Source organism: Rhamphochromis sp. 'chilingali', assembly GCF_963969265.1.
Source record: "Rhamphochromis sp. 'chilingali' genome assembly, chromosome: 1".
Classification (NCBI taxonomy): Eukaryota; Metazoa; Chordata; class Actinopteri; order Cichliformes; family Cichlidae; genus Rhamphochromis; species Rhamphochromis sp. 'chilingali'.
Window position 1 is genome coordinate 2,766,760 of NC_137929.1, and position 14,052 is coordinate 2,780,811.

The 14,052-nt window shown below is 43.2% G+C and overlaps 1 protein-coding gene across 1 annotated transcript in view; it reads right to left on the bottom strand.

Moving 5' to 3' along the window:
- LOC308398336 (uncharacterized protein) overlaps positions 1-13,835 on the bottom strand; it is a 30,334-nt gene extending 16,499 nt beyond the window's left edge. The window contains exons 1-2 of the mRNA XM_080884911.1: positions 13,781-13,835; positions 13,012-13,084 (exon numbers count right to left, since the gene is read on the bottom strand). The gene's annotated coding sequence lies outside the window, so the exon portion shown is untranslated. The remainder of the gene's footprint in view (positions 1-13,011; positions 13,085-13,780) is intronic.
- Between the last annotated feature and the right edge of the window lie 217 nt (positions 13,836-14,052).

Genomic DNA, 14,052 nt, shown 5'->3' on the forward strand with positions numbered 1-14,052 from the left:
AACAAATGACCAGACATCCTCCAGCTTCTGTCTCCTGAGGGGCACCAGACAGGGATGCCCACTCTCCCCTTCACTTTTTGCAATTTTTATCGAACCTCTAGCAGCAACATTTAGACAGGCTACAACAATTAAGGGCATAAAATGTAAGAACATAGAACATAAAATCAGTCTCTATGCGGATGATGTGTTGCTTTTTCTGCAAAACACACAAACCAACCTCTCTGAGGTAATTACTTTAATAAACTGGTTTTCAAGAGTTTCAGATTATTCAATTAACTGGCCAAAATCTACAGTTCTCCCCATTAACTGCTCCTTCCATAATTCTTCCTCTGCCCCACTGCAATCCGGAAATATTAAATATTTAGGTATTAATGTCTCTCCTAAGCTTTCAGACTTAACTAAATTAAACCACATCCCACTTCTAAAGAAAGTAGAAGGCGATCTGACTGGATGGAAATCTTTACCCATATCACTCATGGGAAGGGTCGCCACTATAAAAATGATGATCTTGCCAAAAATAAATTACTTATTTTTGATGATCCCTAACAAACCATCACAAGATTGGTTCAGATCTCTGGATTCATATATTTCCAAATTCCTTTGGAAAGATAAACCCCCGCGTATCAGCTTAAAAACGCTACAAAGAACCAAGGATAGAGGAGGATTAGATCTGCCTAATTTTTACCAATACTTCTTAGCCAACAGGCTTCAGTTCATCTCAGAATGGTTAAAACATACCTTCTTAGTTGAGCCCTGGCTAGATGTTGAACAGGCACTATGCAAGGATCTAGAGATTTCAGACCTACCATTTATTAGCTCAAACATCAAAAGACATGAATGCTTTAAAAGTATCAACATCAGCTTTTCTCTGACAGCATGGTGGGAGTTTCTAAAAATAACGGAGTCTTCATTAATTCCATGCAAACGTACACCTATCTGGAATAACCCTGACATATTACAAAACAATAATATGATTAATTTCCCAGAATGGAGTTGTAAAGGAATTAAATACTTAGAACATATATTAGAGGGAACAGAATTTATTCCATTTGACAGACTAGTTGCACAATATGGGATCAACAAGACAAGATTTTTAGAATATCAACAAATTAAATCCATAGTAAAAAAGAAATTTAACCTCAGTCAAGTTGAATTACAAACACCACTAAGTGCGGCACATTTTCTTACTCTTAAATCCCCCAAATTATTATCTAAAATATACAGAACACTTTCTAAATTAGATGAATCAATATCCCTTCCTATTGCAAAGTGGGAAGCAGATTTATCAGTCAGCTTAGACCAAAACTTCTGGTCTGAGATTTGCTTAAAAACCTTTAAATTAATGAAAAATCCCAGTCTGCAATAAATAAAATACAAAATACTACATAGAGTGCACTATACAGGTCATCGGATGTTCAAGATGGGCTTTACATCCTCCGACAACTGCTCACACTGTCAAGGCAATACACCAGACAATTACATCCACGCTCTTTGGTTCTGTCCACCAGTGCAAAAGTTTTGGCGCGAGATATGTGAAGACTTATCAAAGTGTCTGAAATGTAACATTCCAACTTCCCCCTTAGTGTGTTTGTTGGGCAGCTTAGATAATGTCACTTCAGAAAAGAATATAGCCCATATGGTTTTCACTGCCCTATGCATAGCCAAGAAAACAGTCCTCATGAACTGGAAAAATAAAAATAATCTTAATTCTAACCAATATAGAAATTATCTATTAGATTACATTAGTCTTGATACAGCCTCTGCCACCACATCAGATCAATTGCTCTGGGCTCCTTTTATCAGCTCCATCACCTAGTGGGGGTGGGGGGTCATAGTTTGGTCCCGCCTTCACTGTTGTGATTGGTGTGGGGGTAGGGACAGGCTTAGGGCGTCGGGGGGTTCCCCGGAGGCATCTTCCTTGGGGGGCTCAACCCGGGGTAGCGGTCATGTCCGGTTGGGGGCGTGAGGTTCTGGGGGCGCTCCGTCCCCGGGCTGGGGCCCGGGCCGGGGCCCGGGCCGGGCCTCGGGGGCTTGGGTCCTGGTTGGTGTGTTGCCGGGGTTGTGGGCGGGTGGGTGCATGGGGGCCCAGCCCTGGAGCAGGGTGCCGCCGGTGCGTCGAGCCACCTGGGGGGCTCTTCAACTGGTGGGGGAGATGGTCACATCTGTAGGACCTTTCCTCTCTTCAGGGACTCTCTCTGCAGGAGGGGGAGATACAGGAGAGGTGGAGGAAGATCTCAGCCTGGGCGTTTACTGTCTTATGTAGTCTGGAAGATGAGTGGATGGTGGGGTGGGTGCAGTTTTCTCTGTGGTGGGGTTGGGTGAACTGTCCCGGGCTCTGTGGGGCCGGGAGGCGCTGCTGCACTGGGCCCCGGTCTGGATGGGCCTGGGCCCTCTTTCCCTGGCGGGTCGCGGAGTGTGGGAGTGCCTACTGGGGTCAGCGGGGGAGCTGGCCCCAGGGAGGGGTTACCTGCCCCTCCCTTCCTTCCCTCCCCATCTCCAGCTGCCTCCCTCTTCCCGCTCCACCACAACCACCCACACATGCAGGGCCTTGGAGTAGGGGTATGTCACCAGGGTGCAGAGGAGGCTACCCCCCCCTCTGTCCCCTTCCGGCTGCCTCTGTCATGGTCCTGGGTCGGTGACCCAGCGCTTTTAGTTATCATTTTCTAGTTTATGATGATGATTATTATTGTTTGAGTTCTGTGTGTTATATTTGGTCTGCCTTTGAGTCTGTCTCTGTCTATGGTGTCACCCCATCTGTTTGTGAATCTGTCTGTTTAGTTCAATGTCTTGCCTGGTTCCATGTGTCTGAGTTTCCTGTTTTATTGTGAAGGTTTGTGTCATATGCGAGTGTGCTCAGTTACGTTTCCCCTGTCTCGTCAGCTGTGATTTCTCCCAGGTGTGTTCCCCTTCTGTCTCTCATCCCTTGATTACTGCCGTCTGTGTATTTAAGCCCTGTGTTTCTCTGTGTCAGTGTCGCGTCGTACCCTCAACTAGCTGTGTGTTCTGCTTCTATGTTCCTAGTGTTTGGTCTCCCGCTCCAGTTTAGTGTTTCTTTCCAGTGTTTCAGTCCTTGGTTCCGCTGTTCTGACTTTTGGTTTTCTTTTGGTGAGTTTAGTTGTACGAGGTTTTTCCCAGCAATAAAGCTGCGCCTTAAGTTTCACTTCCGTGTCTGAGTTCTGCATTTTGGGTCCACCACTCCTGCTTGCCTGCCACACAGCGATTCATGACAGCCTCTGCCTCAATTTTTTCCCACAACTTAGACATTCACATTATTCACACTCTCATTACACATACATATAGGATCTTGGGGGTGGGCACAATCACCGAGTCCATATTACCATCAGGGTGTATACCTCACCCCTGGCGTCGTTGCCCACCTCTCAATTTTAAATACACTTAGACATTGAGGGCTATCAGGAGGGACTATGCGCTTACCTGCTGCTCTCTGGCAGGTAGCTCCATGCCCTCCTGGGTTTTAATTGCACCTTAGAACACACATGCATCAACACTACAATGAGCGGGTGGAGGGAGGTTTGGAGTCTTCTCCCACCCCCATTCTCTGCGGCCTGCTGGAGCGGGAGGGCTAGGAGGAGTTGGCCGTCCGACTGCGGTCTGGAGTGTGGGGCCTCCCTGCTGCTACGGAGTCGGGGTGGTCTGCCTCTCCCCACCGCAGGGAAAAGGGTAACACCACCTGGGTCTGGGTGCAGTTCCCCCCTCCAGGGGCAAGGGTACCTAGACCCGGTTTGTAGAGTACGCTTGGGGAGTGTGATCGTGTGTACAGCGTCTCTTTATGTCTGTCTCCACGTTGGTTGAGTGTGGAGTGAGTGCACATGAGAGCATGAGGGGGGGAATGGATGTTTGTGTCTGTGTGTGCCTGTATGTCTGTGTCTATATGTCAGGTTGGGTATCAGACACCATCTCTCTGGGGACACCTCAGGCCCTCCAAGGTTTGGAGGCCTATCTCCACCCACCACCACTTCCCCTGCCGGTGGCGGACTCCCTCAGGTGTCGGTGCGTTGGTGGTTCTTTGTGTCTGGGGGTGGGCGTCCAGGTACACACCGGCTCACTCCTTGGTGGCCACTTATCGGGGCCTGGAACCTGGGGCTCGCTCGGACCATTTCGGAGGTGGGGTGCCCCCGGCCTCTCGGCCTGGGGCTCGGTCACTCAGGCACAGCTGGCTGCCGGCGGAGCTCACAGGCGCGTCACTGCAACTCCCCCTGGCTTCTGCTCCGCGGCTGCTGAGTGAACCCTCATCTGGGACTCTCCTCAGCTCTTGCTGGGACAGTGGCGCGGCTGCCCCTCTGTTGGTTTTCCATGGTCTCTTGTGTTCTGGGGGCCTCTGGATGTCTGGAGTTTTGATCTCCTCCATACCTGCTTCATACCCTGGAGGACGGGGCTGTGGCCCCCCCCCCACACTCCCTAGCAGATCGTTACATGGAGAAACCTTTGGAATACAAGCACGCTGATCCACACAGGTATGCACACGGGTGTTCACTGCTCGTAGACTTAAATTACACCCTTCTTGGCTACTACTTCGAAGCACATCTGTCCTGCGTGCTGCACAACAACATTGAATATTTAGTATTTACTGCTGTTTACACTTAGCTAGATTAATGCGATGGTGTTGTGTTTAGTATGTTGCTTTGTTTTTTTGCTTGTTTTCTATTCTTCTCTCAACAGGTGATCCAGGAGATTTTTATTTTTTTTCTCCCCCCCTTTCTCACTGTCCCTCTCCCCTTCTGTTTTTCCTTTCCTTCCTCTTTCTTTCTCCCTTTCCTATCCCTCACTGATGTCTGTCCCGTCTGTAACATCTGAAAATAAAATATAATAAATAATAAAAACAAAGATCGACCAAATGGACCAATACGGCAATGCCACGAAGATCCATTTGGCAAAGTAAATCCATTGGGTACCCTTGTTGGTCTTCAGACAACAATTCTGATGGCTAAAGAACCAAATGGGACAGGCAAAAAAAAAAAAAAAGTCCACACAAAACCTTGGTTCCGTGGCCGCTCTATTTACAATGACTACAGGAGCTGCCCAAGGGCTTGTGGAAGGTTCAATGATGTTGTCCTTCAACATTTGTTGCACTTGTTCTTCAATCACACGTTTCTTAGCAGGTGACGTGCGATAGGGTGGGAGATTGACAGGTGTTGCATTGCCAGTCTCTATGGCGTGCTCAGTGAGAGCCGTTCGACCAAGTTGACCATCAAACAAGGAGCTAAACTTGCTGAGCAGATTTAGTAAAGCATCCTTGTTGTTCTCTGAGAGACTTGCTTCAGACAGTTTGGCTGTTAAGTCTGAGCGAACCAAGTCCAAAGACATCAGTGTTCCAGGTGAATGTGAGTAATCATTTTGAAGGTCCTCTTCATTGTCTGCGAGTGGGCAGGGGATGTCCTCAATGTAGACTGTTCTAGTGGGAATGTGAATAGAAACAGAAGCTCTTGCCATAAAATCCATTCCCAGAATGAAAGGAGAGGACAAATCTGGTATTATGGCAAAAAGCTGGTAAAAGTTCTTGTTCATGAATCCAATATCCAATATCCAAAATTCCTCTCAGGATGCGTTCTTGGTTGTCGGAGGGCAGAAAAACTGTCTTAAACAGTTGACAGAATTGAGCCCATGATGTGATGTGGGAGCTCAGTGCCTTGAACCATTTCCCGGGCTCTTTTGCAAGAAAGTGTGGCAGTTCGTTTAGCAATTGCCCATCAGTTAGGTTCAATGAGGCTTTGTATGTGCCAACTGCATTTAACCATTCCTCAGGTTGCACTTTTCCGTCCCCAGCATACACAGGAGGCTCCAGCTTTGCGTGATGTAAAGCTGCCGCAATCACTCTGGAAGTGCTGCTGAGTTCAAGTGAGTGAGATGGGAGGAAAGGATTTGTAGGTTGAAATGGGTTGCTGGGCAGGAACGGATTGGTACTGTTGGTGGGTTCAGTTTTGTCCATCACATGAACATGAGGTGTCGATGTGGCCATTGGGAAAACAGGAGACTGTGGGACTGCAGGAGGGGGAGAGTTCCCCGTTGTGAGTTGGTCCCACTGCCTTAGTAAACTCTGCTGTATGTTCAGTGAATCACGTAAACAATCACTAAGCTTACTCACCTCAGTTCTTAACTCCACCACTTGTTGGCTAAGGCTAGGAGTCACATTTTCAACTATCTGGCACATAGGTAACGAGGTAAGTTCCATGTCTGAGTCAGAGTCGTCTGGGCAGTGTGCCATTGCGATTTCAAAAAAATTAAGCCGCTCCAGGGCACAGCGCAGTTATTGATTTAGCAGTAAAAGAGTCAGTTAGGTCAGACTAGAAAGACAAAACTGCAAAAATGCGTTCAAGATTAAATTTAGAAAAACCACATATAAAATTTCGCCCAACAACTGAAATTAGACTGGAGTGATCAGAACCATGTTATTACAATAGCAACACTGCAACACTAGAGCTCAATGCAAGATTAGTTTTAAGTCGTTTCGTTATACTGAGCCGAAGACCAGCACCAACGGTTGTAGTCGGCCAAGCTATCACTTACATGTGCTACAGTCAGTCTCAGCAGAGGGAAAGGGGAGAGAAAAGGCAGCAGAAATGTTCATGTCCAGGCTCTCCACAGAAGAATTAATCCTTAGAAGACGAAACCAACAACAAATAACAAATCCACGGAGTCCATTCGCGTCGCGGAGTCAGCTTCTCTTTTTCTTTCTCCCAAGCGGAGCAGCGGCACACCACGGTATCCAGAAATTAGTCGGGTCCCACCTGAGCTGAGGCTGCGGCCATGGCTGGAGAAAACGTCCGAGCGTCCGCAAAACTGGGGGGATTTCCGAGACAGTTCACGTGCTAGAAGAGAAGAATCCTCGGCGGGATGCAAAAGTCGAGGCGCCGCCATGTGGTGATACACTGCATTACAATAGCAACTGTTACAATATAAATATTGTTCTGAGAGGCTTTTTGTTGGTTGAGTCTGAAATTGATTGTATGTACAATTCATATCCTTATAAAAAGGCAGAAATATGGTGTTTTATTAATAAACTTACATTTATGGATATAAAATAGCTAAAAGTATTAACAAATTTTTTATAAAAAAACATTTATCATTCTTCCTGGGGAACTTAAAGAAACAGAATAAAACATTTTGCCATCGTAAAGAAAACTCCCTTAAACTATAGACAATAACAAAACTGCTAAATTCTTCCAGAATCTCTGTGTAGAGGAACCAAAAGAGATGTGCCACAGTTTCTGGATGATCCCCACAGAAAGTTCAATTAGTATTTATGTCTCTTTTAAATGTTACCATATAGTGACTGGCTGGGTAACATTTATGAAGAATTTTATATGAGATTTCCTTCACCTTGTTCACAATTAGATATTTATGGGATCATCCAGACTGTCTTCCAGGTGATATCTGGAACATGTCGGTTCCAGTAAGATATTCTATATATGGGAGAGACATGATATCTTCTTGGAATAAACTACGTATTCTCTTATTGCTGTTACCAAGTTCCTGTGACATTAAAGTCCCTTAGGGTATGGCACCAAGCACCATTGAGAATTCCCCAACACTGTTTGACAAGTTTGACGAGCATCTTGACTTTTGGTCTTTGGATATTAACAGTCCTGGATATGTGACTTCTTGTTTAACAGAAATGTTACAGAGAGCATTTGCAGTGCAGCCTTTAATTGCTAGTAATTCACATTTTTTAGATTTCGACATAAAGCAGATGCCTCAGAGAAATCACTAATAACACTAAGGGCTGGACGGATTTGATTTGCATTCTTCAAGAAGAGTGTGGTGTCATCAGCTAGCTGGCTGATGATGAGCTCCTTATCAGCTGTGCTGATTCCTTGTATAACAGGTCAAATCTCGGGGTGGAGTCTTAATCATTTTAATTGAGCTATTGCCATTCGTGTACAAGGTTTTGATAGCTTTACAGAAAAATGCCAAATTTTTCCAAAGAGTGGAAAATAAATTGATGTTCAATTGTATCAAAAGCCTTTTAAAAATCCAGGAAGAGAATGAAGCTATAGTCAGATACCAAATCAGAGTAATCAAGTAGATCTAAAACCAGTCTCATGTTCTTAGAAAGGTGTCTGTTTCTCATAAAGCCTGATTGTGTCTCATCGATAATTGTGTCCAAGAACTCTTTCATTCTGTTAGCAAGTACTAAAGCCATAATCTCATAGTCATCATTGAGCAGACAGATGGGTCTCCAATTATCAATAAGAAGTAAGTCTTTGTTTGGCTTTGGAATAAGTGTTATGAGACCCTGAGTAAGAGTAGGAGGGAGGATGTTATTCTCTACACTTCCTATGAAAAGCTGCAGTAAGAACGGAGCCAGGAGATTAGAAAATGATTCATAAAACTCTGCAGTTAAACCATCTTTGCCGGGAGATTTGTTGGCCTTAAGTGCAGAAATAGGATTACAAACGTCCTCCACAGTCAGAGGGCTGTCACAGTGACTTCTATCTTCCACAACAATAGTTTTTAGGTTTTTAATATTATTGAGAAACAGCGTTGAGACATATATATATATATATTCTACTTTTCTAAATGATTGACTATTTCAATGGAGAACCTAAATGACACGGACCCGTGTTTGTTATTACATATCTCTATTTTGAATGTGACAAGTCTATCATTGCCTGTTATTCATAGGTATTAACAGAGTTTTTGGCCTTTTTTTCCTCTATAACAGTTAATTGACTCTTTACAGTGGCCTGCTATGGTTAATAATAACATGTTCAGTCATGAGTGAAATCAAAGCTTTTCTTCACTTTAGCATTTAACATTCCCAACAATATAATGTGATACCTTAATTAAAACACAGCTAATAAAACACAATTTTCTTAATGCAAACATCAGTGACTCAACATTAGCAACCAAAGGGTTCAGTCTGCAGCTCACACTCATGTGAAGCTACAGCCTCCCCCTTTAGTCTCTGTCATCCTTCTGCTCCTGCAACAACAAAACAAGACAAAACCTCCACCCTTCTTCTACAGGCTGGGTGAATTGTTGTGGACATTCACTAATCCTAAAGTCGGCACCGTTTTTGTCTCAGTATCAAGTCAGTTAAACTTTTAGTCGTCAGTCCGTCACAGTCCAGTCACATGCATACATCCACACACATTCATACCAGATATTGCTGATAATGGAGTCTCACGCGCAGCCTATTCGAGCCTCCATCACCAGCAAGATGACGTCATCATTTTAAAGGAAAACAGCTCCTTGTTTTTGGACTGGATTGACTCGCTGCAATCCTTTTAGGCTCAGGACTTCTCATGTGATCAATGTCACATATAAGTGAATTTCTCCCAAGCCCATTATAATCATGGAGAAAAACACTTTGCCACTGTTTCCAGTAAGAATATTTTATAGCGCTTTAAAGTTCAACCTCTCAGGTCTGGATTAAAGAGCTGATTTGTTAAATCGGGAACTCACAAAATACCAAAATATCACCACCGGTGGATCACACCTCTCAGATGTTCTTATCTCAGTGCACTGTAACAAAAGCACAAACAAACGCAACCAATAAAATACTAATAAAGTAACAAATACTGGGGCCCATTGCAAACATGTCCAAGCATAAAACCATCTTTCTCTCTCTTAGAGAAAGAAAACAATCCAAACCTCACTGATAAAATCAACCTAGTGTCAAGCAAAACCCAAAAATCAACCAAAACTTCACCAGAAAGTTTTCCTCCCTCCCGGGACAATATTGTGCAGGAATACAGGCACCGTAACTCCTTTTTGCACTGACAAAAACATGTTGGATTTACTTGATTCAATAGTGGACACTGGTTGCACACAAAGGTTTTGCTTTGGCAGAAACTTAAACAACTGAGTTAAATCAACACAACCTTTTCATATTCAGTAAAGCTGCATGTTGTGTTCATAAAACACAATTGAAACATGTTCAGATGGAGTAAGTTGAGCTCCTGGAACATTTTAATCCTTCAATTGAAATTGAATGGGTCTACAACAACTACCATCCTCCTATCTCTATCCTGGTTGCAGCAGGGCTGGGAAATAACCCTGAAGTGATAGGTTACCAGGCAGGGTACACCCTGGACAGCTCACCAGTCTATCAGATAGAAACACACAGCCGTTTACATTCATGGATAATTTAGCCCAGGACCTTCTTACTGTGGAGCAACAGCACTAACCAGCATGCCAACAATGGAGGAAATACAGGAAAGCTATGATTTCCTGTATTTGAGGCAGAATTATTTTGTTCTTGCCCTTGACAGGTTAATCCACAATAAATAGCAACAGCATGCATGTGGTGTGTGTGTCGTTGTCTGCCTCTTATAACTCCAGTGATTTTCCTGTAGTTTGAAATCTTATGCGGTGTTGACACAATAATTTGTTGTAAACCAGGAAATTCCCAACTGTGGTAGAAAGCACAGCTTAGCCTTAGCAAATGTTCAAAGAAAAGTCGTCACTTCCTGATTTCTGCTTCACTGATAAATGTTGTCACACTGGGGTTTTTGCAAATGATATCAGTGAGCACTGTGTGGCAGCTGGAGTCAGACAACTGAAGCTCCCACAATCAAGACCACAAACAGCTTTCAAAGGAGATTTGAAGCTTTTCTGGCAGCAAGCTTCATGATTTATGGGACTGGAACTGGAACAGAAACTACCTGATCACCAATGGTGAGCTGGCATGGAATTATTTTTATGACATTTTATCAAAGTTATAAATAAGCAGAGGTGGGACCAAGTCATTGTTTTGCAAGTCTCGAGTAAGTCTCAAGTCTTTATCCTCAAGTCTCAAGTCAAGTCTCAAGTAATGTCAGGCAAGTCAGAGTCGAGTCTCAAGTCACTGGTGTAAAAGTCCGAGTCAAGTCACAAGTCTGAAATTTTGAATTTCAAGTCCTTTCGAGTCTTTAAAAAAAAAAAACGAAAAAAAGCATGTTGCAGTTATGCTAAATGTAAATATTAGACCATGTAATTTTTAAATCTGTTTTTCTCAACACATGACAAAATAGTGAACTTAGAAAATATACACAAATTGTGAAATTGCACCTCTTTAAAATGCAGCTCAATTAAACCTAGCTCCAAGAATAGTTTTCACCGACAGTTCTGAGATAAGCTGCATGTTATTCTTGGATGCGGTTGTAGGACCGTCTTTAAAATCGCATGACAAAAATATCATACATATTAAAAAAAAACTGCATCACCAACGTAGCCTGGACAGCATTTGCTAGTTAGATGAAGTCAGCTATCTCATTGTAGCATATTTATATGCATATTTATAATCATACGGTTCTTGGAGTGAGCGCATACACTCATGAAGTTTAGTAACTTCAGGTCACTGCAACAAGCCCAGGTACAGTTTACCGACGGATGGGTGCAGGACCTTGAAATGCACCGTGTAGAACGAAAGACCATCGTACGTATCATAAGTTTACCAGTCTCACAAATTGTCTTCATAAATACACATTCCTTAACTGTTTATTAATAGGACCTTTGAGCTCAACGGTAATTAATTAGTAGTGGAAATAATTTCTGGTAGCATCACAGAAATGTAGCAGTGACAATAATACTGTATGCTGTAATCGTACTGGACAATTAGTGATACAAAACAACTGTTTTATCCTGTGAATAAAAGTATATGTTTTTGTCAATGTGACATAATAACAGAAGCGAAACGCAATATTGTGTCAGGACAATTCACTATTTATGTACAATTAACCAATTAGCATAGCGCGACAATTTCTGTTCAGCGCCAGACTTGCTTGTAACCTATATCACCAATTATGTTAAGAAAAATGACGCATTAACTACAACAGCAGACTGACCTTTGTGGAAATGCTTGGAGCAGACTAACCTGTGAGCTGGAGTGTTCTGGGACGTTATATTTGGTCTTTGAATGGCTGCAATCCAGGCCACCCGTCGCCTGTTTGTCACTTCGGAAACATGGCTCGAACAATTTCTCTTCAACGACGTAATCCGATAACAACCGATCTCTTTACCCGTCGGCTTCCCGTGGCTGTCATGCGACCGGCTATTGCAGTTAATAATACAACAGCTTCTTGACATTTTTGTGTTTCTTTTTATCGCTGTATAACTGATTTTAATTGAAAGCCTGCGTGCGCTAGTACCGCTTGCCACGAGTTCCCAGAATCCTTTGCGGTTCTACCCGTGAATGACGTCACATTTTCAATCTCTATATAATATGCATGTTAAATTTTATATTTGGGGTGAAATATCAAGTCTTTTCAAGTAAACCGGTTCAAGTCCAATTCAAGTCCCAGGTCATTGGTGTAAAAGTCCAAGTCAAGTCACAAGTCTTAGAACATTTTTTCAAGTCAAGTCTAAAGTCATAAAATTAATGACTCGAGTCTGACTCGAGTCCAAGTCATGTGACTTGAGTCCACACCTCTGTAAATAAGCATGCCCATTAACACATAGTGAGTGAGCATGTTGTCTTCCCACGCAGTGAACAGCGGATGCTAATGTTTTTGTCACTTTTTACAGAGTCAAACTCAAAGTAAGGTCAGTGCTTCCACGCTTTAAACGCTGCACGCTCACACTCTCTCCACACTCGATAGATTATCCATTGTTCATCTGCACACAGCTGCGGTTTTAGTAACGCAGTAACGCAGCGTGCTTACGGGAAAGTAACAGTAATCTAATTACCTTTTTTGCAATAGTAATCCCTCACTTTACTCGTTTCTTGGAAAAAGTAATCGGATTACTGCCCATCTCTGGTTGGAGCTGTGCACTTATGGGTTCCACCTTGTGTACACGTTTATCTTTGCTGTGTGTACTTGTACCTCTGAGTGGAAGCTGAACTCTTGAGTTCGAGTATCGAAGCATCAGCTGTGACGTTAAAGTCCAAACAGCTCGTTCATTTGACATGCAAATGAACGAAGGTAACGCCGTTTTCATGTGGATGTGTCACTGAGACACTTTCCACATCCACAGCTCACAAAATGGGAAAACTATAGAAGTATAACAATGAAGAAGTTACTATGTTACGGGTCCCAAGGATGAAGACCTCGATGACAAATATGTTACCTGTAAAAGCAGGTGAAGAGCAGAGTAAGGAAGACACGATGCGTCTCTGCTTTCCTCCAGAACGTGTCTGAGTCTGATTTATTTCACACAAATAAATGCTATAAAACACTAAACATGAGCTTTCAATATACTGTTCAGCTGGTTCCTCATTCACATCAATTACATTTACTTATTTCACAACATCAGTGAAATATACTCTTTTTAACTGGTTCAGTTTCTCAAGTTCACACTTCTTTCCATAACAGCTACATCCTTTTATCATATCAATAAACACATCACATTGTCTTCTGCAGTGTCTTACTGGCTAAACAGTTCTATTCAATAACAGCATTGGTAAATACATTACATTTGTTCCCTCCAGTAATTTACTGGCAAAATCACTATTTAGTGCATCATGAAACACAGCTTGTTTAATCAACCCATGAATGCCTCTGTTAGCTACACAGAGTTGCTCAGAGTGCTTGTGTTACACTAGCTAATCTACTCAGTCACTTTAACAGAACTATTAACATTCACATCTCACAGAACTGATTTGATTGGAGCATTACAACACGTTTGCACAGAGCATAGGAGCGCACTGACTCTGCTTCACGAGCGCTCCACCTAACGAGCGGGCTCGCGGTGCGGTCGCGCGGGACACTCCTCTGGTTTTCTCCCGTGTTTACATATAAATAACTTTGGCGGACCGCCTTAACTCTCCCATTCACATTAACGTGGGTAACCATGGTGACAATAAACAACATTTTCGGTGCGAGCACCGTGTACCGACCTGTAAAAGCAGGTGAAGAGCAGAGTAAGGAAGACACGATGCGTCTCTGCTTTCCTCCAGAACGTGTCTGAGGAAGCAGCGGAAGGTGGGCTCCACTTACTGCTCCCCGAAACCCCGGAGCAAGCACCAAAGTTCCGCCCTCACTGCTTTCTAACATAAAATGAATCCCTGTTACATGGATTTTCTATCCTCTTAAAGAAACTGAAAATAAATACATATAGCAATGAAAAATGTCCCGTTACATGAGTGTTTTACACAAAATAATATTCATG